General features: G+C 38.3%; 1 long non-coding RNA gene across 1 annotated transcript in view; it reads left to right on the plus strand.

The window, feature by feature from the left end:
• LOC143669668 (uncharacterized) overlaps nt 1-17,964 on the plus strand; it is a 206,502-nt gene extending 188,538 nt beyond the window's left edge. Inside the window, exon 5 of the long non-coding RNA XR_013168961.1 lies at nt 17,713-17,964. This is a non-coding gene — a long non-coding RNA (uncharacterized LOC143669668). The remainder of the gene's footprint in view (nt 1-17,712) is intronic.
• The last annotated feature ends 6,996 nt before the right edge of the window (nt 17,965-24,960 follow it).

Raw genomic sequence — 24,960 nt, forward strand, 5'->3', positions numbered from 1 at the left:
TGTAGTGCTGGTCTCTGTCACAAACTCTCTGAGTGTGTGTTTGTCTATGAATATTTTAAACACTCCCTCATTTTTGAAGGACAGTCTTGCTTGGTTGGCAGTTTTTCTCTCTCAGAACCTTATGTATATCATATCACTGCCAGATTGCTTCCATGGTTTCTACTGAGAAATCCACAAAACATCTTATCAGGCTTCCCTTCTATGTAACTGATTGCTTTTTGCTTGCTGTTTTCAGAATACTCCTTGTCTTTAACATTTGACAATCTGAATAGTAAGTGTCTTAGAGTAGGTCCATGCTGATCTATTCTGTTTGGGGTACACTGCATTTCTTGGATCTTTAATGTTATGTTTTTCATAAGATAAGGGACATTTTTGGTGACTATTTCCTCCATTATTCTTTCTGTCCCTTTCCCTTCTCTTCTCTTTGTGGAACACCCACATATGCATACTCATGTGATTCATGTTGTCATTTCATTCCCTGAGACCCTGCTTATTTTTTCCATTATTTTCCCTATCTGTTCTTTTGTGTGTAGGATTTCAAATGTCCTGTCCTCTAGTTCACTAATTCTTTCTTCTGCCTCTTCAACTCTGCTGTTGTAAGTCTCTGTTTTTTTTTTTATCTCTTCTATTGTGCCTTTCATTCCCATAAGTTCTGACATCTGTTTTTTCAAGTTTTTGAGTTCTTCTTTATGTTTGCCCAATGTCTCCTTAAATTCTTCATCTCTTTTGCCATAATTTACCTCAACTCATTGGTTTAATTTCTTATTTGATTTAGCATATATATAATGATGAGCATTAATTCATTGTTTCAGCTCATCTATTTCATTTAAGGTTTTATGTTCTTCCTTTTACTGGGACTTATTTTTGTTTTTCCTAGTATGACTTGTAATTTTTCATTGGTGTCTCAGCATCTAATTTCTTTGGTTAGTTTATCCTCACGGTCATTTTCACTCTTTCACCTAGAGTTTTCTTGTTGAGTGCCTCTGTTCTCTATCTGTTTTTGTTTGTTTGTTTGTTTCGGTGTTCAGTTCATCTTATTCTAGACCTTTAGCATAGCTTCTATTTAACTATTCAGAATTTTTCAGCTCTTATTTTTCTGGTTCTTGCCCTGCCTAAATGGAACCTTTTTTTAGGGTGGTGTCCCAAGATATCAGCTCCAGGCAGCTTTTTCCACACTAGATGAGCCCAGGTCTCAGAAGGAGGGTGTAATTAGTATCAAGTTTCTCTAGGAATGAGACTCTGCCATTTGTTAGCAATTCCAGTAAAGCCTCTAGAATCTATGCTTTTCTATTCTTCTTAGGAGGTGGTACTTGTCAGCCTATAGCTCTCCACTGGGATTAAGTGGTGTGGAGACTTTAATTCTCAGCAAATCCTGTAACTGCCAGGGGCATGGTTGAGAAAGAAGCTGAGGCAGGAGGTGGGTTTAGGGCTTAGCCCCTGGGTTCTGAATTCTCTGAGGGTTACCACTTGAGCTAGGCTCTGCCCTCACACTTTTCGTGGGGAAGATAAGCCCTTTAGGGAATTGTCTCCTTAACTAGATTTATTTCTTTGTCTCTCAGACCTATCTTAACCCCACCCTTGCCTGGATCAGGGCTGACAATTGAAAATGCCTGAGGCTTTTTCTAATGAACTACTTAAAATAGGTTAACAGAAAAAAAAAAAGAGTTTTAATTTTTTTTCAGAGCCAGTGCCCAGCCCCCAAGTTTTTCCTGTCAAGAGCCAGAGTTGTACCTGACTCTATGTGCCTTTGAACACAGCGCTTTTCCAGGATTCTGAGCTGGGCTGACTCCAAAAGTCTAGTTTTGTTTTGGTTTGTGTCAGTTGGGCTGACTCCAAAACGTCTCATTTTTTATTTTTATTTTTATGGGTTTTTTTTTTAGCTCCACCTCCTGTCTGCTGGAGAAACCTCAGGATTCCTTTCCTTCTCTCGGTGTATCTGTGCTTGGAGTCCAAATTCCTTAGTTAAAACTGCAGTTGGAGCTTGGCTGGGCTGTCTTCTCTTGCTCCCAGCCAAGAGTTCATTTTTTACCCCATGGGATATTGTTTCTAACTGAGCCTGCCATGCCACTGATTTGGGGGGCTTTATTCACAAGTCTGTGGGGTGATCTTGGCCCTTCCACCAGTTCCACACTGGTATACAATGTGTGTCTGGTCACAGATAACCCCAAACAGTTATTCCAGCCAGTTCCTGGTTATTTACTAGCTGTTCTGCAGGACAAACTAAATTCCACACCTCCCTACACTGCCATGTTGCACACCCGTCTTCAGGAATTCTTGGATTGAAGGTGTTTGCAAATGATTTGTGGAATTTTAAATAACAATGTAAATTTTAATGATTTCCAACTTTTTAATTCAGTTCATATAATTAATTGTGAAATACAGAATTCCTCATTAACACCCTCTTAACCTATTACCTGGGGGAGTGTTTTAGTTAGTAAGCTGCCAGAATGCAATATACTAGATATAGAACAGCTTTTAAAGAGGGGAATTTATTAAGTTACAAGTTTACAGTTCTAAGGCCATGAGAATGTCCAAATTAAGGCACCGACAAGAAGTTACCTTCACTCAAGAATGGCCGATGAAGTTCGGGGTTTTTTTCTCAGCTGAGAGGGAATATGGTGACATCTACAAGCTATTCTGCATTCTTGTTTCATGAAGCTCCCTGAGGGTGTTTTCCTTTTTCATCTCCAAAGATCTCCGGCTGCTTGGGCTCTGTTGGTTCTGGTTGCCTCTCTAGCTTTTTCAAAGATGGTTCCCTCGTAAAGAGCTCCAATAAGCAACCCTACTTGGAATGGGTGGAGATACATCTCCATGGAAACCATCTAGTTAAAAGGTACAGCCCCAACAGGGTGCATCACATCTCCATGGAAACAATCAGAAAGCTCTACCCAGCAATATTGAATGAGGATTAAAGGACACGGCCTTTCTGAGGTACATAATAGCTTTACACAGGCACAGGGAACATTTTCCAAATGTGTTCTGAAGAACACTAGTGCTACAAATGTAAATAGTTAAGGTAGAAAATAAAGATCCTGTGATCAATCAACTTAGAGAACACAGGATTAGATAAATATGAAAATATTTCTTTAGTCTAGAAATTTTAATATGCTAGTACATATTGTGAAACTCCAAAAATGGAATAAAGAGAATTTCTCAACTTTATTTGCCAAGAATTCCTCTCTTCATTTCTTTCCTTCCTTCCTTCTTGCTAAGGAAGCATTTGTGGACCTGTGTTTCTCAAAACAAACTTTGGGGAAAGGACTCTGGTCAACAGTGGCAACACCTTGGCCAAGGTTAGTCGGTAAAAGTACTCTGTAATACAAAGAAGGACAAGGAAGGAGTCCTGAGAAGGCCACTCCTGTCACTAGCCACACATAGAATGTTTTCCTGTAGTGCTTGATTTTGACACAAGGGCCATTTAACTATACATACAATTTGGAACCCTTAGTACTGCTCTACCTTTGGAATATCTTTTTTTTTCCTTACACTTGCACCCTTGGATCTACTGGTGCCTGAAACATGGGATGTCGTAAGGAAATATCTGTTTAATGAAAAACAGAGTTTAAGTCTCAGTTCATTCACTTACTACGTATGTGGCTTTGGACAATTTGATCTGTAAAAATATGAATTAGATTATTCATATGTAAAGTAGAAATAATAACAGTACCTATTTCATTGGGCTGTGATGAAGACAAAATTAAATAATAATTGTACAAGATTCACCACAGGGTCTGGAATTTAGCAAGAGCATTTTAATTAGTTAATTTTTATTTCTATTGGCCTGGCCTGTCTGCATTTGAAAATTAACATTCTAAGATTTTCAAATGAAACTCAAGTGTCTACAAAGATAAAATGACAAATTGCAGGAAAAATATGAGGAATGATATAATGTTGAACATAAATAGATTTTAGAAAATAAAAAGACATAAGCTTGCCAAATGTGGCAGTCCTGAATAATGGTGAAAATCACGTTAGCATTTACATTTTAACTACAGCATCTTCTTAAACAGAAATTTATAAAAAGGTGTAATTCTAAAACAGAAGTGAAAGTATAATTTATATACACGAATCATTCCTGTGGATAATTATTAGAATTTTATGTTCCTATTGAACCAAATTCTTCCAGTTTTCAATCTCATAGTACAAGCAATGGAAGCACCAAAGAAGAAAATAGGTCCAATTAACTGGAAATCAGAATCTTTTAAAAATAAGTACTAGATTTACTTTTGAAAAATTAAACACCATTTAAACATCATCTTAAGTGGCAAAGTATAAATACCAACTAATGAAGAGGAATTTTTTAAAGTATGAAAAGAAAATTAAAGTAGATCCAGTATCAAGAGATGAATAGTAGATAAGTATGAATTTAAGTTCTCAAACATTTTGCCTGAAAACATATTTAATTTGCCATTCCACTTGAGGCTACTTTACATTTTAATTTTGCCAACTTCAATTTTTGTTTATGTTTTCATGACTTCCAACTTCGCAACAACTGGGGAGTAGCTAACTTGTATAGGTACTCATTGTGTTCGTTTGCAAGCTGCCAGAATGCAATACACCAGAACTGGAATGGCTCCCAAAGAGGGGAATCTAGTAAGTTGCAAGTTTACAGTTCCAAAGAAATGAAAGAGTCCAACCTAAGGCACCAACAAGAGGTCACCGTAATTCAAGAAAGGCCGATGGGTCAGGAACACCTCTGCCAGCTGGGTAGTCACATGGCTGGCATCTGCTGGTCCATTGTTTCTGGGCTCTGTTGCTTTCAGCCTCTATTCCTGTGGGGGTTCCTCACTTTGCTTCTCCAGGGCTGGCTTTCATCTCTTGGCTTCCCTTGGCTCTCTCCGGGTTCTGGCTTGCTTAACACCTCATGGCCACGTCTGCAGGGCTCTGAGCATCTCCAAACATCTGTGTCTCTGCTCCCCAAGTATTGGCATGTGTATCAGCTCTGCTCTAAGATTTCTGTCAGCTCTGACTCACTCCAAAATGTTTCTTCCTCCAAAGGACTCCAGGAAACCAATCAAGACCCACCCAGAATGGGTAGCGCTACATTGCCATCCAATCAAAGGCCATACTCACCATTAGGCATGTCACATCTCCATGGAGACAATTAATCAAAAGATTCCAACCTACAGTATTGGGTTAGGAGCAACAGAAATGACTACTCCCACAAGATTGGATCAAGACTAAAATATGGCTTTTCTGCAGTTCATAATACCCTCAGACCTGCACAGTCAAGGGGGAAGAAATGTTTGGTACCAAGCCAAAACAGCCAGGCTAAACACAGGGCAAAGGGGTGGAGCCACCAACAAAACAGAGACTAATTAATTTTTAAATTATGTTTAAGGAACTATCATACCTATATTCAGGTGGATAACAAAAAATGTGTATACTTTTTTATTCAAATACAAACAATTATATACTGAAACTAACTAAACTTGTAAAGTTTAATTGTAAAGTTGCAATGTAAATTGCCCAGTGCCCATTTACATTAGGCTAACCAGGAATATTACATACAGTTTGTACCTCAAGGCTATACTTTCTTGCCATTTACATCAGAATTCTTGCAGTATGTGATTATCTTCTGGTTTCTGGCCACATGCCTTGGTCTTCTTTAATATTCTCTGGTCCTTGGGATCATCTGAGTTTTCCAGTCCTTTAAACTATTTATAGCTGGGTAATTCTTCCAGCCGAGGATGGCATGATCAAGGAGAACCAGTCACATCTTGGTAAAAGTTTAATAGCCAGCTCTTGGGGGCAGGCAGACCTGGTTTATAAAATTAGTTGATTTCTTTGATATATGCTGGCTGAGTTCCAGCTACCAATGTATCCTCAACTTGTTAGCTAGATTCTGGGAAATTTAACAATTTCCTCTTGCCAGCCAGCATGAGCTGGCTCCACCATTTCACCATCAGAGGGCAAAATTAGGTCTTCCCCAATTTCCCCAGCAGGAGTAATTGAAAAGCTAGATAGTTCTAGAAACTTAGAACTAGAAGGGTCTTTGAAGGTCACCAGTCGACCTCTTATTTTACAGGTGAAGAAACTGCTGTCTGGAGAGGTTAATCTTTACTTTTCCTTATACTGTATTTTTAAGACTGCTGCCTGTGTGCTGATGTGGCTTAAAAGACCAGCATGTACTGAAATGTTCTTTCTTCACAGCACTGGATTAAAGAACAGCCTTTGATTTGCAGCAACTGTCACTATTTGCTGAGCTTGTGCTGTTTATCAGATAAAATAATAAAATAATGAAATCTTTAATTTTGCCGTGGCTCCAGGAGTTATCCCCTGAACAATACTGTCTTTTCTACACCCTCTCAGGCATACCATCATCCATCTCTTATTTAAAGAACATCACCTTTTTTCATTATTGGCCAGCCCTAACTGAGTGAAAGTTCTTTTGAAATAAATGACAGGTAGTAATAACCCGATTTTACAAATGAGGTAGCAAAGGACAATCCAATAAGCTTCTGTCCAAAAGAAAGCTAGTAATGTAATTGGAATTAAAACCCTGGATATAAATTTTCAGCCACTAATCTTCCTCTTATACCACGTAATACCTCACTTATTCCTGCATATAACTTGGAGAGGGTAAGGCAGGGATTGTGTTATGTGAGTAGTTTCTACAAAATTGATAACTGAAAGTGCAGTGTAGTTGTCAATCCACACATATTTGTTTGATGGCTCTGATATGCAAAAATTTAACTAGGTGACATAACGTTTTCAAAGAAGGATAAAGTTCTTCTTTGAAAGAATTTTCAATCTAGTTAGAGAAATAACAAACGTATATGAGAAGCTAACCAATGGCAGAGACCGTAAATAATAAATGCCTCTGAATAATACAGATGAAAAATGTTATAGAAGTCAAAGGAAAACAATTATCTTGAGTTTACAGGATAACAAGAGTCTAACAGAGGTAGCATTCCAACCTAATTTCCCAGCATTGTTTTCCTTATTTCTCTACACAAATAACTCAAAGCAAACATCATATTGAACTTCATTTTTCTTCTTACTCTGTTTCTAACTCGAGTAATGCATTCCCTCCTCTTCTTCACTGTCACTAATCCAGCAATTTTCATACTTCAGGTCTAATTCTATATCCTGTTATTTAAAATCCTTCTATAATTGCACCAGGGGAAGTCATTTCCAAAGTCTTGATATGCTGTAGAACTTCTCCATGTCCTTTTTAGGAGAATTTTCTTTAAACAAACACATCAGTACTTGCAGATGCTGTTGTGTACTTTTCTTCAAAGTAAAACCTAGGGAGTGTGTACATATTTATCGCAATAAAGTTACTATTGCTTAAAACATTAAAAAAAATTCCACTTTGGAATTGCCTCAGAGCTAGTTTTAAAACCAAAAGAAATTACAAGTTATTATTTAACTGCTAATTGTCACTTGGTGGTTGTTTGTTTCCTAATTAGTCATTATTTATAATCTTATCATTCCTTCAGGACTACAATAGACCATACTTTTCCTGGATTTAATTTTATAATTTCAACCATGTATGAATGATACAGAGACTTTATGGCTCATATGATATGCACCTTTTTCTAAGGTAAAAAATTGAGTAGTAAATGCTGCAAGATTACTATCTAGAAGCAAATTACCTAGTGAATAAGTTAGTTTACCTAAGTGCCCAGCATCCATACCTGGATGGATCCATCCACACTCTATAAATGGAGACTCCTATGAAGTCATTCTTCTAAAATGATTCTCAAAGGAAAGCCAATTCTTTGTGCTGGGGTAACCAGAATATAGATCTTTGGATTTTTTTTTTTTTTCGAAAAGATTATATTGAAACTGATGGTCAATCAAATCAGTGACATGAAAGAGTTTACCATATACTTTTTATGGAAACAAATAAAAGAGATATGTGAAACCTAAAGTGAATGCTCCAGCCGGAACAATAATTACACAAGTGATAGGTAAAATGGGAAAAAATTTGTGTGTGAATATCTTAGACAGAAATATCATTCAACAGACTATCTGATATTAATTATTTAAACTATTTTAGATTCATATTTATAGACTCATTAAGGGTAAGAAGGGCCATTTTTAAATTTTCTGATGGAGGAAACTGCAGTAGTTTCCAACCTCTTTGGAGTTAAGAAAACTTTGGAGAACTGATGGAGTACTCAGCCAATAAAAATATTTCTAGATGCAACCAAATATTTGCTCATGAACCCCAAGTTAACTTTGCTTTATAATCTCTAATTGTGAGATTTTAATCAGAATAAAGAACAAATGCCTACAAAATATCAAAGATCTGCTGTATTTTGCATTTCCCATCATATGTAGCACAATGCTACACAGTAGTCTGTGTCCAGGAAAATTGTAAAAATTTTCAACAGCAACATCTTTGTGTCTAATTTACACATATCTATAGACTTTCCAGTAAATTTTATTCCTGATATCTAGCTAATCTACAAAGTATGAGCCTATTAAATTTGATCACTATTTAGATGAGTAACCCATTATTGCCTTCTCTTTCAAATGTTGATGGTCTCTAATTTGAATTCATGACTCTAAGATTAAGTCAGACCCCATAAGATATGATTAGCAGCATGTTATTGTATATTAAGTGGTCTCACCATTTTTTTATCTGCTTGACATGCAGTGACAAGACATCAAAGTTATTAAGATTAATGGCCTCATGATTAATGCTAGAGTACACATTTGTAATCAGTCTGTGAAGAAGATTGCAGTGAGGCATGTGGAATATATCTGGAACATAAATTCACTAGTGTCAGCATGTATCGTTAAGAGTATCTAGTTAATGTTCAAATGAGATAATGTATGTGCAACACAAAATAAAGGGTTCTTATCATCATTGCCTTCTCGTCACTTTAGGAATTTGTACTGAAATGCATAAGCAGCAAAAAGAAGTTTTAAAGAATTTAAAGAACTTATTCAAATATAAAACAGGACAGGTTCATTTGGAAGCTAACCTCAACAAACTTGTTCTCATAAAACAAAAAGATGTGTGATCTGGTTACAACCCAGTGAGGGTTTGGAGGCTTCATGGACCCTAGAAAATATTCTTCTTAAAAAGTTAATTCATACCTGTGGGTGTAGATCTTTTGGTGAGCAGAATCTTAAGATGTGACCTACTTCGTTCAGGGTGTGTCCTAATTCCTTTATAGAGTCCTTTATTCATGGATAAAATTCAGAAAAAGAGACAGAGAAAGATACAGAAGCTAAGAGAGAAGGCCACAGAAACAGAGAAGAAGTCACTGAAGCCAGTCGGAAGCAATGAAACTGGGAAGAGAAGGGACACCCCAGCAGATGCTGCCATGTGCCTTTCCATGTGTCAGAGGAGCCCAGAATCATGGACAGCTAAACTCTGGGAAGCAAGCATCGCCTGATTATGGCTTGATTTGGACATTTTCACAGCCTCAGAACCATAAGCTTATGTTAATAAATCCCCATTTGAAAGCCAACCCATTTCTACTAATTTCTTTCAAAGCAGCCTAGCATCCAAAGCAAACCCATGACCACAGACAGTAAACCTTGGGTCCTGATGAGCAGGTAGCTTTTTCCATTTTTCAGGTAAAAATGCCATTTGAGAATAAATATCTGACACTTGATGAGTTGGCAAATGTTTTTAGGAAGTCTCTACATCATTGATTCATAGAAATTCTTCAGATAGAAAATAAGTATAAAACTCACACTAAGAAAAACATGTGGTATATACATACAATAGAATATTACTCAGTTGTAAAAATGAATGAAGTCCTGATACATGTGACAACATGGATGAACTTTGTAGAAATCATGACAAGTACAATAAGCTAGACACAAAAGGACAAATATTGTCTGATCCCACTGTTTTGAAACAGCCAGAATAAGCAAACTCCTAGAGTCAGAGTATAGAATATAGGTTACCAGGGCATGAGGTGGGGAAAAGGAATGGAAAGCTAAGACTTAAAATGTACAAGGTTCCTATTTGGAATGATGAAAATGTTTCGGTAATGGATGGTGGTGATGGTAACACAACATTGTAAACATATTTAACAGCACTGAAATATGTATCTGAATGTGATTAAAAGGGAGAATGTTAGATTGTCTATATTGTAACAGAATTAAAAATCTTTTTAAAAAAATATGTGGAACTAAACTATATAAACAGTGAACTCTAATTTAAATCATGGACTTTAACAAATAGTACAATTATAAAAATGTGTTATAATAAACTGTAACAAATGTCCCATACTAATGTAAGGTGGTGGTGACGGGGTGATATATAGGAATCCTGTATTTATTCATGATTTTTCTATAAACCCACAGCTTCTCTAATAAAAAAAAAAAAACACAGTAACTTGTACTAACTACTGATCAGAGTGTTGGCCAGCATGTCCTGTGGTCATATGGAATAGCTGAAGTTATAACACCACCAAATATCCAGGTCAAAAAGCCCTAATGTGGAGTGAAATAAATTTGTAGACAAACTTTTGAAACATGGAGACCATGAAAAAGATGTACATTTCTCTCTAAATGGTCTGGAAAAGAATAACAGGAATTCACTAGAGAAGATTTTATCACTAGCACACTAAAGCACAAATGTATTTTACACTACAAATATTTCACCGTTTTATTAATACAGGAAGCTCCCTTCTGGGAGGTGGGGGAGAAACAAGGTAACACTGAAATGGCCATTCATACACAACTGCCTGCTTAAATGCTATAATCAGTAATTAGATTCTGGAAGTATTGTTTTTATCAGTTTCAATTTGTATAGGATAAGCTGCTTAATTCAGCATTGGGGGGAATATGATTTTTTTAAAAGAAGTTAAAACGGTAAGTATATTCTTATGTAAGTTCACTCTAAAAGACCTGTGCCTAGACAAGCCTCTCAGCCCTTTCTTTTATTTGAAATAGGAAATCATTTGAGGTTTATCCCTATAGGTTTGAGGACCACTTTTACCTTGAGTAACTCATCTAAACTCACAGAACTTTTGAAGACAGTTATTCACTTGCTGCTGCTGATAGAATTCAAAAGAAAAACAAGAATTTTAAGTTACCGACTTTCTATATGAAAACAAGACATGCCCCACCTCCAAAAATATTGCAGGCATATTCTTTATTAGTTTTCCACATTATCCTTATTTCAGCAATCAAAAGGAGATCAAAGGGTTACAAACTTCCAACGTTATAAATAACATTGCCCTCTGATAAACCCATGAACTGACCACTCTACAGTAATTGATGGTAATTCCAGTTTCTCATCCTGAAGAAGTGTCATGGCTAAGGGTTGAGGCCAACTCAAATGGCACATAAAACTCTCATCTGAGTTCCAGCTCAGTTGTTTTAAGAGTCTGGTTAAAGTCTTTATCCCATGGGTGCACAGGTGGTTCAGTGGTAGAATGCTCGCCTTCCATGTTGGAGACCCAGGTTCAATTTCCAGCCCATGCACCACCAAGAAACTTTTTTCATCTCCCTGAATATATCACTATCAACTCAGTATCGTTATTTGCAAAAGTAAATCCAGCTGCAACATTTATCTCCTCTTACCAATGCTTATTACAATGATCTAGGCATTACTTCACTGATAATCCCAACAGCCAACTAATTGTCCTCGCAATCTTTGGTCTCTACCTTCTCCAAACCACCAGTAAAATGGCTTGAGCTTTCTTGTTATTCATATGGTGAAATTACAGCCTACTGTAGCCACTAGTTCTTCTCCACACAGCTCACAACCACAGCTAAGCCTTGAACAACAAATTTGCTTTTTCTGTGCACATACTTACGAGGTGAAAGTATATGTGGGGTTGTTGTTCCCTTCCAGAACCATCTATCATTTGGTTGAAAATTTTGAGGGAAATCCTAAACTCCTCTTTCTCTCTTCCTTCCTCTTAAATCAGTCCCCAAGCACTTTCTCTAAAATGTCTCCCAGATTAAGCTCTACTGTCTCCATCGCTTTAGATCAAACCTTCCTCCTTTCTTTTCAAAGAATTGTAAGACTTCAGTCTTCTGTCCCAATCTAGACTCACCTCCAGCTTCTTCCAATTCATCCTCCACATTGCTAATAGAGTTGTTATTTGGAAATATATATGTAATTATATCATGCCCCTATGTAAGCCCCTTCAATGGCTCACTGTCACTTTTATCAGTTTCTCAAAGCATCGGGAGAAACTGGAGTGCTTGTAAAAAGCATAGAGTGTCGGATCCCTGTACTCTGTACTATTGACCCTGAATCACTGAAAGTAAATTAGTAATTTTACCAAGAATCTCACTGGCCTCCAAGTTAATGCCTAATTCCTGGGTTACCATGATCTTGTTCCTTCCAATTTTCCATCTTTATTTTTTCCGGTCCCTTCAACTTATATCCATATTGCAGCCTGTGAGAATTATCGGTGTCCCCTTAAAACTTCGTGTTCTTTCATACAACTAGAATTTCAAGCATGTTTCTTCTGTCTGGGTTACTCTTTGCCCATGTATGAATAATAAAAAACCAGTCATCCTTCAAGATAAACTGGAATCAACATCTCACCATAGAATCCTTTACTGCCTTCATCTCCCATCAGCCTCGATGACTCATATCGTACTTATCCTAGAGTCCCTATAGCACCATTTTGCCATTATTTGTTCATGTGCTTATTTCTTTTAGGGGGACATGAGCTTCTTAAGAACAGTTAATACATTTTACTCAAGTTTATATTTTAGTACTAAACACAGGGCTCAATAAACATTTGCTAAAGTGATGAATTGAGTAAATAGGCTAGGGAAGAAGAAATGAAAAAGAGAATGAGTAAATGAGTGAATTAACATTATTTGGGGACAGTGCCTTATCAAAATCTCCACTGCAAATTTAATTTTATGATATTTAAAGTGAACAGTAAATGTCCACTTAATTTGGGATGAACAAATACAATTCTTTTTTGATTCTCAATCCAGTTTCTTTTTTTCCCCATTCACCAGTCTGGTACAATTATAATTACTACCTAAGGGTAGTGAAAATTAATTGGCTTGTAAATAATGATAAATTAGTCTAGGTTTATAAAAGGCTTGCAAAATGAAAAGCACTCCATCACTTCCAAGCATTTTTATTTTTTAGAAAATAAGTTGATGCATTATTGATATCTAAACCACACCCATGATTAATGCCCTAAAAACAATTACACTTTGTCTCTAGTTCTAAAATTCAGTTCTGTCTTTATTCTGGTTTGTGGAACATGACATCACTGCCATTGTGGTGAAATGTGATAAAATTAGATATGATATACACAGCCTAAAAACAATGATGTGGGTTTTAGAATTTAGAGCAGTCATCTTACCCAGCTTCTTATTTTGGATATTAAATACTCTGGTTTAAATTTTACCTCAAATCTTGGAAGGCCAAGGGTTAGTTGGATTAGAGTAGAGTTCTGTGGAGGGTTAGACAAAGAACTATCTTGCCCAATGCTATAGGAGATAACCAAATCTGAGGGTCTTGGCAAAGCTGAAAACCATGCTAAGAAGCAAGTGAGGAGTCATGGAAAGCCCCCTAGCTGAAAGGGGCCAAGAGATGTTTCAAAAAAGACCACATACAAGGAATCCATGACTACATAAAGATAGGTATGTAAACATGAGAAAGATAGAAATACAGAGCTGTGTAAGTTTCCCACCCTTCTTTCATGGGAAGTACAGACCTATATTCTATGAGCTGGTATTAAAATGTGATTTTTCTCGTGAAATAGAGCCATAATAATTTCTCTTATTTGGGTATTCTTTCTTGCTCAATGCCCCCCACCCCACCATTTCTTTTATTTTTATTTTAGGATTCAGTAAATCTAAAGATCTTGGTAAACAATACAATATCTAATTTAATCTTAACTTTTATTATGTCCATTTAACAAATGAGGAAATGGAGCCTTGATAGGTTTTAAAAAATTGTCTAATTACATGCAGATCAAAACCACTATGATATGCTTCCTTTATGAAAAGCAAAAACAAAAGACCAGGCACATTAAATAGGTTCAATGTCAAGATCAAGGAGAAGAGAGATTAATATTACAAGTTGCACTCATTTTCTTAGTTCGGAATGAAGAGATAGCAATAAAAGATACTGAACATATGGACTCTGTAGAAGCAGGCTAGCATTGGTAACCAGCTTTCATAATACCAGAGATGACATCCTCTGTATGGGTCAGGCGCCCTAGCAGATCACAGCCAGAGGCAGCAAAGGAGACACCTTTGGTGGGCACCAGTGGAAGCAATGATGTGTTGAGGACACCTGCAGAGGCAGTTCAGGCATTGTTTCAAAGCCACCATTTTGGGCTCCAGGATGAGACAGCAGGACAGTAAGAAATGCCTGAGTAAGAAAAGGTAGAAGCAAGAGGACTTTTTCACAAAACGCAAGTGAATATTCCTGAAGAAACCCAAAAATTATTTGAGCAGAATATGTTTGGAGACTGATGTTCTCATGAGATGAGCCATGTCAGATGTAGAAAAAATAATTTCTGAGGGTTATATTTTAACTCATTTATGATAATTCTTTTAGTTTGTATTATTATTTTCAAGTTTTTTTCCATATCTAACATTCTATATATCTTATTCTATTTTATTAGTGCCTTCCACTCAAAACATTCAAATTAAGTTAGAATCACCAAGGAGGCAAAATGTTCAAAATATGAATGAACCATCACATCTGAATTTTCTTTAAGTAGTGATGCTAAACTGTAAAATGAAAATATGAGGTACCAATAGTTTTATTTTTTCCTGAAAAATTGAGAAACTTTAGAACGATCAGTCTCTCCCTATCAAAGTGACAGAATTTCATGTCTGGAATCTTTCTACAAGAAGTCACACTGAGAGAATCAAGAATAAGTATAGAAACCATTTTCTGACACAATCAGCCTATGGTTTTATCAATTTCCTTTCAAGAAGTATGATATATGCAGTATCTGTGTGTGGCCTTCTAGAGAATGCCTCTCCTTGAGTTGTTATCCATGCTGACCCTATGCCTTTAAACCACTCCAGCCCATCTAATATTAGCTGGTAGCCAAAATTAAATGTTGTCATCACAGTTCCATGTATATATGGCAGCTCTCTTAGACTTTATAGTTTAGCTTTCATCCCTGCTCAATTCCTGTATCAACCCATTTTTGTAGGACAGATTTCTCAGGAAAAAGTCTCTAAGACAAAGACTTACATGAAGAGGGTTTATTAGAGAGAACTCTTGGGAGCAAGATTTATAAGGGAAAAAAGGAAGCAGGCTAGGATAGAGGGTTGAACTACAACACTGTGTGACAGAGTTCTTCCCCCACCCCCACTTCCCAAGCCCTATGGGGTTCTCTGGAATTAGGATGACCCTTTGAAGTTGTCCTGAATCAAAGTAGGGAGGTTAGGGCCTTGTACCCTGCATTAACCAGTCATTGGCTCCAAGTTGTCCCCTGCGTCTTCCCTGAGCAACCAACACTCCTGGCAGCTGGAGAAGTGAGTGGGCAGGTCCTGAATGGGATTGTCCAGTACAACCTGACTCTTGAACTTCTTGCCTTTATGTCCAATGTCCTAACCTGCTCCTTCTTGTTTTTCTTGTTTTCACTCTATATAAGCTTTGGGACACTGATTTGGGCCCATCCTCTAGCTCTTACTTCTTTGTTTGTTATTCTATATTGCAAGATGTATTTACTATCTGCAAGCAGGGCTAGAGCAATATGACCAGTATATTAGTCAGGGTTCCCTCAAGCAATGGAACCAATAGAGAGATCTGTAAATATGAGCTTTATAAAAGCATCTCAGGCAGCCATAGGAACACAAGGGTAAAAATCTGTAGGGCAGGCTGTGAAGCTGGAAACTCCAATGAAATTCTCAAAGAGCTCCACAGGAGAGGCTTGCTGGCTGAAGTAGCAGTAAAAATTCTCTCTTCTCCCTTAAAAGCCTTCAACTGACTGGATCAAATCCAAATGATTGGATTATTTCATTTGTAGGAGACGCTTCCTTAGTTGATGGTAGATGTAATCAGCCACAGCTGCAACTGATGATTTAATAAACCAGTCATGAAATATCCTTGCAGCAACACTTAAGGTCAGTACTTGCCTGATCAGACAACTGGACACCATCACCTGGCCAGGTTGACACTAGAACCTAACCATCAAGGCCAGGATGAAGACAAATAAGAATTAAGGCCAAATTGCCAATCCTCCCGTAAGGTAATTCCTTTGCATTCTACTTCAAGAAGGAGTAAACATAATTAAATAGAGGGAATGTGGCTTTCCTGTCCCTGTATATCTGCCCTTCTATTTCCCTTCACTTTTCTCTCTATTGCATGAAAATCAGCATTTCACCTTCTTCGTCCTTCCAGGAGGTCTCTCATGATGCAATCTGTGCTGGTTTTAAGCTATTATGGACCCCAGAAAATCTCTGTCCTTTAATCCTCATTCACTATTGCTGGGTGATATCTTTTTGTGTGTTTCCATGGAGATATGACCATGGAAACAGTTGTGGGTCGTAACTTTTGATTAGATAATTTCCATGGAGATGTGTCTCTGCCCATTCAAGGTGGAGTTGCTTACTGGAGCCCTTTGAGAGGGAATCATTTGGGAAAAAGCTTGAGAGCCAGCAGAACTGACAGAGCCAATAGAACAGACAGAGCCTTGGGGAAGCCACTGAAGCAGTCTGGAGAGAAAGCTAACAGATGTTACCATGTACCTTTCCAGCTGAGAGAGAAATTCTGAACATTACTGGCCTGCTTGAATGAAGGCATCTTTCCCTGGATGCCTTAATTTAGACATTTTATAGACTTACCTTAATTTGGACATTTTCATGGCCTTAGAACTACACACTTGCAACTTAATAAGTTCCCCTTTTTAAAAGCTGTACTTTTTCTGGTATTTGGCATTCCAGAAGCTTACAAACTAGGACACTCTCCTTCTCCAATACTTATATCTCAGCCTAAGGCCACCCTTGAACTCTGCCTCAACTTAAATCTTTCTCTAAATTTCTTGCCCACTCAGACCTTCTTAGCACACAATGTCTCTCACTTAGTGGACTTTTGCCTTTGTGTTTTTTATGCTAATTAACATTTTATGCTAATCATGTTAATAGCCATGCGTTTCTTTACATCTTTTTTGAAATGTTCAATGCCTAACCCAGTGTATTAGTTTCCCCCCAGGGCTGCAATAAAAAATTACTTTAAACTTGGTGGCTTAAAATAAGAGAAATGGGGGCAGCGCTATAGTGACTCAGTAATAGAATTCTTGCTTGCCATGCTGGAGACCTGGGTTCGATTCTCGGTGCCTGCCTATGCAAAAAACAATAATGAATAGTAAGAGAAATGTATTCTTTTACAATTCTGGAGGTCATGCATCTAAATCAAGGGGTCCTTAGGTATGTTCCCTTTGAAGGCTCTGAGTAGGTATCCATTCCATACCTCTCTCCTGGCTTCTGGTGGCAGTCAGCAATCCTTAGTGTTCTTGGGCTTGGGACTGAATAACTTCAATCTCTGCTTCCCTCTTCACATGGACTTCTCTCTGTGTTCTCTTTTCCTGTCTCTTACAAGGACAGTCTCATTGGACTGAGAGCCCACCCTAATCCAATATGATCTCATCTTGAGATTTTTACCTTAATTACATCTGCAAAGATATGTATTCCAAATAAAGTCTGATTCCAAGGATGCAGATGGACATATCTTTTGAGGGGCACAACTTAACCCACTACACATGGTATCTTACCTATTGTACGTTTTCATGTGTGCTGCTCATCCCTCGCTTCATTTAAATTATTTGATCTTCATTTTAGGTTTTGTCCAAATTTCACCTTCCTTAAAGAGACCTTCCCTGACCACCTGTGATGTTCTGAAGCTTTATGTATCCCAGAAAAGATCGTGTTCTTAAAGCTAATCCATTTGCATGGGTGTGGACTCATTGTAAGTAGGATCTTTGGGTGAGTAGGATTTTAAGTTGAGATGTGGCACTTCATTTAGAATATGTCTTAATACTCCTACTGGAGTCCTTTTTAAAAGGTAAAAGACAGAGAGAAGATACAAGAAAAAGCCCCCAGAGAAGCTGAGAGAAAATATCCAGAAGCTGAAGGCAATGAAATCCAGTAGAGAAAGACATATGTCCGATTTGCTGAGGATGGACAGTAGCTAGTCTTTGAGAAGAAAGCTCTGCCTTCTGATGCCTTGATTTGGACATTTTCATGGCCTCAGAACTCTAGCTTATAAGTTAGTAAAACCTCATCATAAAAGTCAACTCTTTTAGGTATGGTATGTATTAGTTTTTTTCTTTTTATTTCTTTTTCTGGAGAGATGAAAATGTTCTAGAAAATGAACATGGTGATGAATACACAACTATGTGATGATATTGTGAGCCATTGATTGTATACCTTGTAGGAAATGTTTGTACGTTAAGAATATGTGTGTTTGTATGTTGTTGGGTTTTTAAAATTTTTTTATTGTATAATATAACATATTGTATGCTGTTTTAGCAATAAAAATATTTTTAAAAAGTCAACTCTTTTGCAAACTGAAACACCACCCCATCCAACATAAATCCAAACACACTCACACTCTCTATTCCCTTATTTTGATGCACTTTTCTTCACAGCCCTTATTACTACCTGAGATTATATTTTACATCTACGTACTTATTATCCATCTGCCCCAGTAGAGAACTCCAAATGTCAAGAATATACGAAATATATAAGTACAATAAATAGTTATTGAATGAATGAAGTGACTCATACAACAAATATTTATCAAACAACACCTCTGTGCCTTTCATGGTATCGGTTGCTGGGCAGATAGTGGTTAGTACAATCAATAAGAAGGGCACCTACCCTCTTGTAGCATATAGAGTAGTAATTGAAGCAAACATTAATAAAAAAAAAATCACACACATAAATATATAAATCCAAAACCTTGTCGCTGATGTGGCGACTGGCATTTAGATGATGCTTCACTGCACCTGGCCACTAGCATAAGAGTCATTCAGGTTCTCAACAGTAAACAGAATCCAACTTAAATTTTTCCAAAGACTTTACAGAAAGGAGTACTTTCAGAAGCATCATGAGTGTTTCAGGAATGGGAAAAAGACAGCATCAGCAGCAGGAAGCGACAGTCACCCTTAGGATGGAAGGGGAAAGAGGAAGAAACCGAGTTTGGGATGCATTGAGAACTGGGTCATGGACAGGGGCCACACAACAGGAGCCATGAACAAGAAGAGATGACAGCCACTGAGAGAAACGCAGCTAGAGGAGGGCTGGGCTTAGGAAGATGTACCCCATTATCTCTGTCTTCCTTTCCTCTGATCTCCTGCCAGTGCGTCCCACTGGACACATCCATCATGACCCAAGTGTCAAGAGGGTGTAAGTGGTGACATTTCTGGATCTCAACCTTCTGGGTCACAGAGCAGGAAAGAGAAAGGTGGAGACTGGACTTTGAGTGTGTATGTGTTGGGGGGCAGGTGGAATCTGAAAAGGGAAATGGTCAGGATGAGCCAGTGGCCTTGAACAATATGAGATTGACTTCCTTCCCAATCCATTCGGTCCCACAGGAATATGGCACTAGCACCAGGACAGCTACCCAATGAAGGAAGAAGATGACACTTTTGCTTTACACGGTTTTAAAGCTTAATTTTACAGTTCTTATTCTTAGAATGTAAACATTTGTTCAGAATCCTGAAATGTTCTGTTGACAATCATTTTCTGACCAGGAAAACAAAAAGCTGTTTTTTAAATACCAGAAACTTCTCTTCCCCAGAGTATTTCAAGGTGAGAGCATTTACTAATTATGATTCTGTAGAAAGAGCAATAAACTAGTCCCCAAATAATCGTTGTATGGGTTATTCTGTTTGAAAGTCAGCTAATAAAAAGATCATATTACTACCAGATTAGCATTTAAATAAGGGTTACTGCGTGACATATGTTACACATATTTTGCCAAATATTATGGGCAGTTTGTTGTTATAGGAGGCTTCGTTCTCCCTTTAACCCCTCGGAGTGGGTGAGGGCTCTGTTGGAGGGAGCACACAGCCACATGTTAGCTGTGGATGCAGGGCACCCAGGCCATAGCTGCTTCATGAGGGTGCAATGAGAGTTGGGAGGCACTGGAGGTGGGGGGACATAGTTACAGACTTACCCTCAGTGGAGGGGACCTTGGCTTTGGGGAAGGATTCAGCCTCGTTATCGATTAAGGGACTTTCCACCCCATGACTGTTTAACTTAATTTTCAGTATTTTTTGTTACCTTTAATAAAACTCTTTAAATATGTTAAATTTATCATTAAATTATATCTAAATATATTTATTTTTCCAACCCTGGCAATGGTAAATTATATTTAAATATATAAATTATATACATATATATGTATATAAAATATATATATTTATATATGTTATAACTCAGCCCCAAATCCCTCCCCTCTACACTCTGCTCTGTAATACTGGGCCTGGGATGCTTCAAACTGCATTTTTCCTTTTTCAGCTCTTAGTTTCTGCCAATGGAATGAAGATGAGAAGGCAGGGAGAGGGAGAGGGGACCTGCTCCTTCCTCTTTGCTTCCTGTTCCTATCAGCATTGCCCCAGCAGCATAGCTGGTTCCAGTAGCCATTGGGTCCAGTTTCTGACCTTTTATCTCACTCCCAGCACCTGCCACATTGTCACCCCCTGAGGCACCTGCCCTAGGTGAGCAGCACACCCTTCCTGGAGATCTGAGCCCCACCCACACAGAGCACCCCCTCCAAGCTTCTAAATCCTGGTAACCCAACCTCTTCACTTTTTCCCAACCTGGCAATGGTAGCTGCCACCCATGTTTACTTTCTCTATGGTGCCTCAATGTCCCCTTTTTATTTTTTCAGCAGCCTGATACCTATAGGTATCTCTGCCTGTCATCAGGGGAAGCTGAATTTTACAGATGTGAGTAAAAATAAAACCTATACAAAATGCAAGGCCATCTATATCCAGTTGTATGTGACATTTTGGAAAAAGAAGGGACTGAATTAGAATTCCCTAGTGAAATAGGACTTCATAGGGGATGTGGGACTTGATCTGAGAGTCTCAAAGGATAGGAAGAAGGTGCTCAAAAAATTAGAAAACCAGAGGACATTGTAAGCAGAACAGTTTGAGACAAAATATGGATGCCATAATTGTGGGGTTTTTCCAATTGTTCACTCCATTCATTTACTTCCAAACATATTTTTTAAACACCTCTATGGCAGACCCTCTGAAATGCAATGGAATTCCCTGAGATCTACCGGTGTACAAAAACAGACACATCCCTGCCCTAACAGGAGAAACAGAATTAATCAAAGAATAGCATCCCACAAATTAATAATCATCATTGGGCTGCATCCTACAAAGAGAAGTTCCCAGGGCTATGAAAAGATACAACGGAGTTAACTAAGCAAAGAGTGCCGGGCAACCAACGTGTGCAACAATCTGTGGGATGAAGGAGAGAGGTGGATGTAAGTTCCTGAAAGAAGGTCTTTGTGGCTGGATATGAGGAAGGAGCTTGGAAGCATGGCGTCTAGGGGATGTCAATGCTGCCATCTTTCCAGGCTCATAAATAGAAGCAGTGGAAACACATAGATACAGGGAACAACAAGAAACAAGGCAACTGCTAGAGCTACCTTCTACTTACAGAAACCAGCAGGCCATGCTCAGGGTTTCAGCCCCAGGAAACAGCATTCCAGAACACAAGCTGAGAGAATTGAAAAGGTATCTCCTTACCCCGTTGAGCTATGGAAGAGTCTTGCTCACTAATGATTCCGCAGGGAAGAAAGAAAGAGGAGCAGTGTCTGATGTGGGAACGACAGACTAGCTGTCTTGAGCAGGGCATTTTAATCTCACATGTACAGGGTAAAATAAAGCCTTGCCAGGATCCTTTGCTAACACATCCTGTTGGTCTCCAAAAAAGCATGAATTTATTAGGAGAACAGATGACTTGGTTCTAGAAAACAGTTTCAGTATTTGGCGTAATGAATGTAAATATTGCATGCAATAGAAAAGTAATCTAACACCTTCTTTATTTAAAACAGGTTTAATTAATGTCAAGTGCTGTAACACGAGTGGCAATCTCCTCCTGTTTGCCTCCTACCTCTCTCTGTCTGGAAATGCTCCCTGCTGCCTTGTTTACCTGCAGACTTTAGTCTAAATGCACAGGAGGGAGTTGGCGCTTAATTTCTAAAGCTGTCTCTTTTTTTCCCTTTCAGAGACAGTTTCTTTCTTTCTTTCTGTTCAAGAAACTATTCCCAAAGTCCTCTTGCAAATTCTTTTCTTGTCAAGTACTCTGTCTTGCACTCCTTGCAGTGACCTACACAGCCCCTTTCCAGGTTGATGGGCCTGACAGCTGCAAGCAGAAATGTGGGTCACCTTTCTTGGCCACTGCCTAACAACGGGACTCCTTTCTCGTCTCATTCTGCCTTTGGATTGACTCTGTGGGGAGGCTAACGAGACAAGGAACAGGCTGGGGTGTCAAAAGCAAATGTCAGAAAAACACAGAGAATTGTATTAGGCTTACAAAATAGTCAGGCGGGATTCTTCTGGTGAGCTGCCCTCCCGATAACTGAAATAGCATTCCTGCTTAGCATCAGCGGTTTAACATTAGCAAAGGGGCTGAAGTTACTAAGGGACATGTCCCTCTGTTTATTAAGCATTTACATCATACTTTATCATTTCTAAAGAGAGATATATTAATTTTCTATTGCTCCTTATAAGAGGGATATGTTGCAATTTCCTTAGACTGATACCATTGAAGAGGGTAGATTGTCCAATAGAATTTCTTTTATCTCTTGGTTAATGATTGAATACTACCTTAGAAGAAGTATTCAGTGTCATTTTCCAGTTTCTTGTAGCATTCAGGAAAATATTTAAGGAGGTTACTAGATAACGGGACACCAACAGGATAAAATGATTGAGAGGCAAAGGACCTGTTTCTCGAGATAGCTATTCCAAGGATTTAGACAAGTCTTATCTGCCTAAGGTTTACAAATTGCAGATTCTCTATCAAGCTTAACATTATTTTGTTTCAAGCTACATTTTCCACAAATCAAAGCGAACCGGCCAAACACTAAAATCTCTTTAGGTGAGTCAGAGACTTTCAATTCCAGAGTCCTTAATCTCGAGATTATTTCTTAGCCCTGTGAACCTGAAATGACTGGATGCTTTCTTTGTCAAGCAGTGCTAGCATTTCAAGAGTTACCTGCTGTTCCAAAGATCTAGTTTTCCTTCATATTTAAACATGAAGAGAAACACTGGCATCCAAATGTACTTTTCTTACAGTGAAATTTCATGTCGGTATAAATGTACTTAGATTTTCTTAAAAGTCACTAAAAAATTCTGCTTCCGAATACATTTATAGATGATTTTTAAATTAAAAACTGAAGCTAGTCCTGATTTACCCTGAATATTTAATTGAGGACATTCAGAATGTAAAGTATGTATTTGTGGTTGTGAAACTTGCTTGCTATTTTTGTCAAGGACTGGAGCGTCTGATTTAAAACCAAAATATTGCGAAGGAGTGAATCAAAGCTGAAGATGTTTTTAATTGCTTCTGTGAAAAGCTCCTTGGGCTCTGTAAAAAAAAAAAAGTGTCCATATATTTTCTGTAATGTAAACACTTTCACAAATGAAGCAGGTATCCAGAAATATTTGCCTTGCCAGGGCTTCTGGGAAGCATATGGGGGAAGTAAATGATTCTTGTAATGGACACCCCTATTCTCCCACTAAGGAGCAGCCATAAGAAACTGGCAAATTTGTTCTCCCACATCTTCTCATTCTCCCTTTAGGTTTTTGACATCTTTCTGGTGATTAACCTCCTTTTCTCCCTTGAGGCTCCCAAACTGCTTCTTTTCATTTTCACAGAGAGTCTTCCCACAAGACATCTACTTCGCATTGGCTGAAACCTCCCTCCACCAGCTTCTATTCCCTCTGTGCTCTACGCCTTGCTACTAGAACAGGCGTAAATACTTACACAGTTAACGCGATGCCCGTGCTCCTCTCTCGTGTTAGATCTCCCACTTACCAACTAGAATTCGGCACCTCTCAATCAAACGTTAAGAAGCAACTCTAACGATAAATTTCAGGCCCTTTAACAGACCACAGCTGCCTCTCCAGCTCTGTGGAATGCTTTTCCTCCCTTTTATTCACACTCCCTCCACACCGCCCCCCCCCCCAATAAAGCTGCAGAGATTTTCCTCCATGGGTTTATGGCAAGCAATTTTCTGATGAAAAGGCCAAGAATCAGTTAATCAGCAAGTTAGCACCAGTATGTTCCGTGCAACATACTAGGCACCTTGGGGATATTAAAAAAGAAAACCAAGCTTACAAAACCCTTGTAAAGCAAGAATCCTAATCCCCAGCCATCATTAGAGAGCAAGTTAAGACAGCAGGGTCTCCTGGCACAACTTATAATAAATGCTGAAGTAGAGAAAAGGAGCAATCTGTAGAGGCTACAGTGCTTGAAAGAATGTAGGAGGAGGTGGACCTTGCTCAAAAACACAAAAGACAAAATTATTTGCATGGATAGTGGCGCCTAATGAAAGGGTGCCCAGAGATTAAATGGGTAGGTTTGTTAAGCCAGAGAAGCAGCCCAAAATGTCCCAGTATAAATAGGGTCAGTCAATCAGCCTGGAATCTCTGGAGTTGGCAATCTGTCAGGAGGACAGGTGCACAGTGAACAGCTCCAATAGTCCTGGGAGGATGTACATTTTGAGAATTTTTTAGAACTATGCAATGCCTAGAGAGTTGGTTACAAAAGAGGAATTTTAAATGGTGGTTCCGGCTCTGAAGGGCTGTAGACACAGATATCATACCCAAAACAACTCTCCTGTGGCTAGCCCAGCCCTAGGAAGCAGCTACGGATCTAACTTGAAACATGCCAATAATTCAGGCATCCTCAAATAAGCCTAATGATGGGAAATCCTCCTTCCGGAAGGAATCATATAAAGGCAGCAGCCAGAGCAGAGAAGTGACTTTAACTGCTGTACTTCAGACATGAATTTTGGAGATAGGTGTGTGGTGTGGGGCTTATTCATATCACTATAGCTTC

Source organism: Tamandua tetradactyla, chromosome 26 (assembly GCF_023851605.1).
Source record: "Tamandua tetradactyla isolate mTamTet1 chromosome 26, mTamTet1.pri, whole genome shotgun sequence".
NCBI lineage: Eukaryota > Metazoa > Chordata > Mammalia > Pilosa > Myrmecophagidae > Tamandua > Tamandua tetradactyla.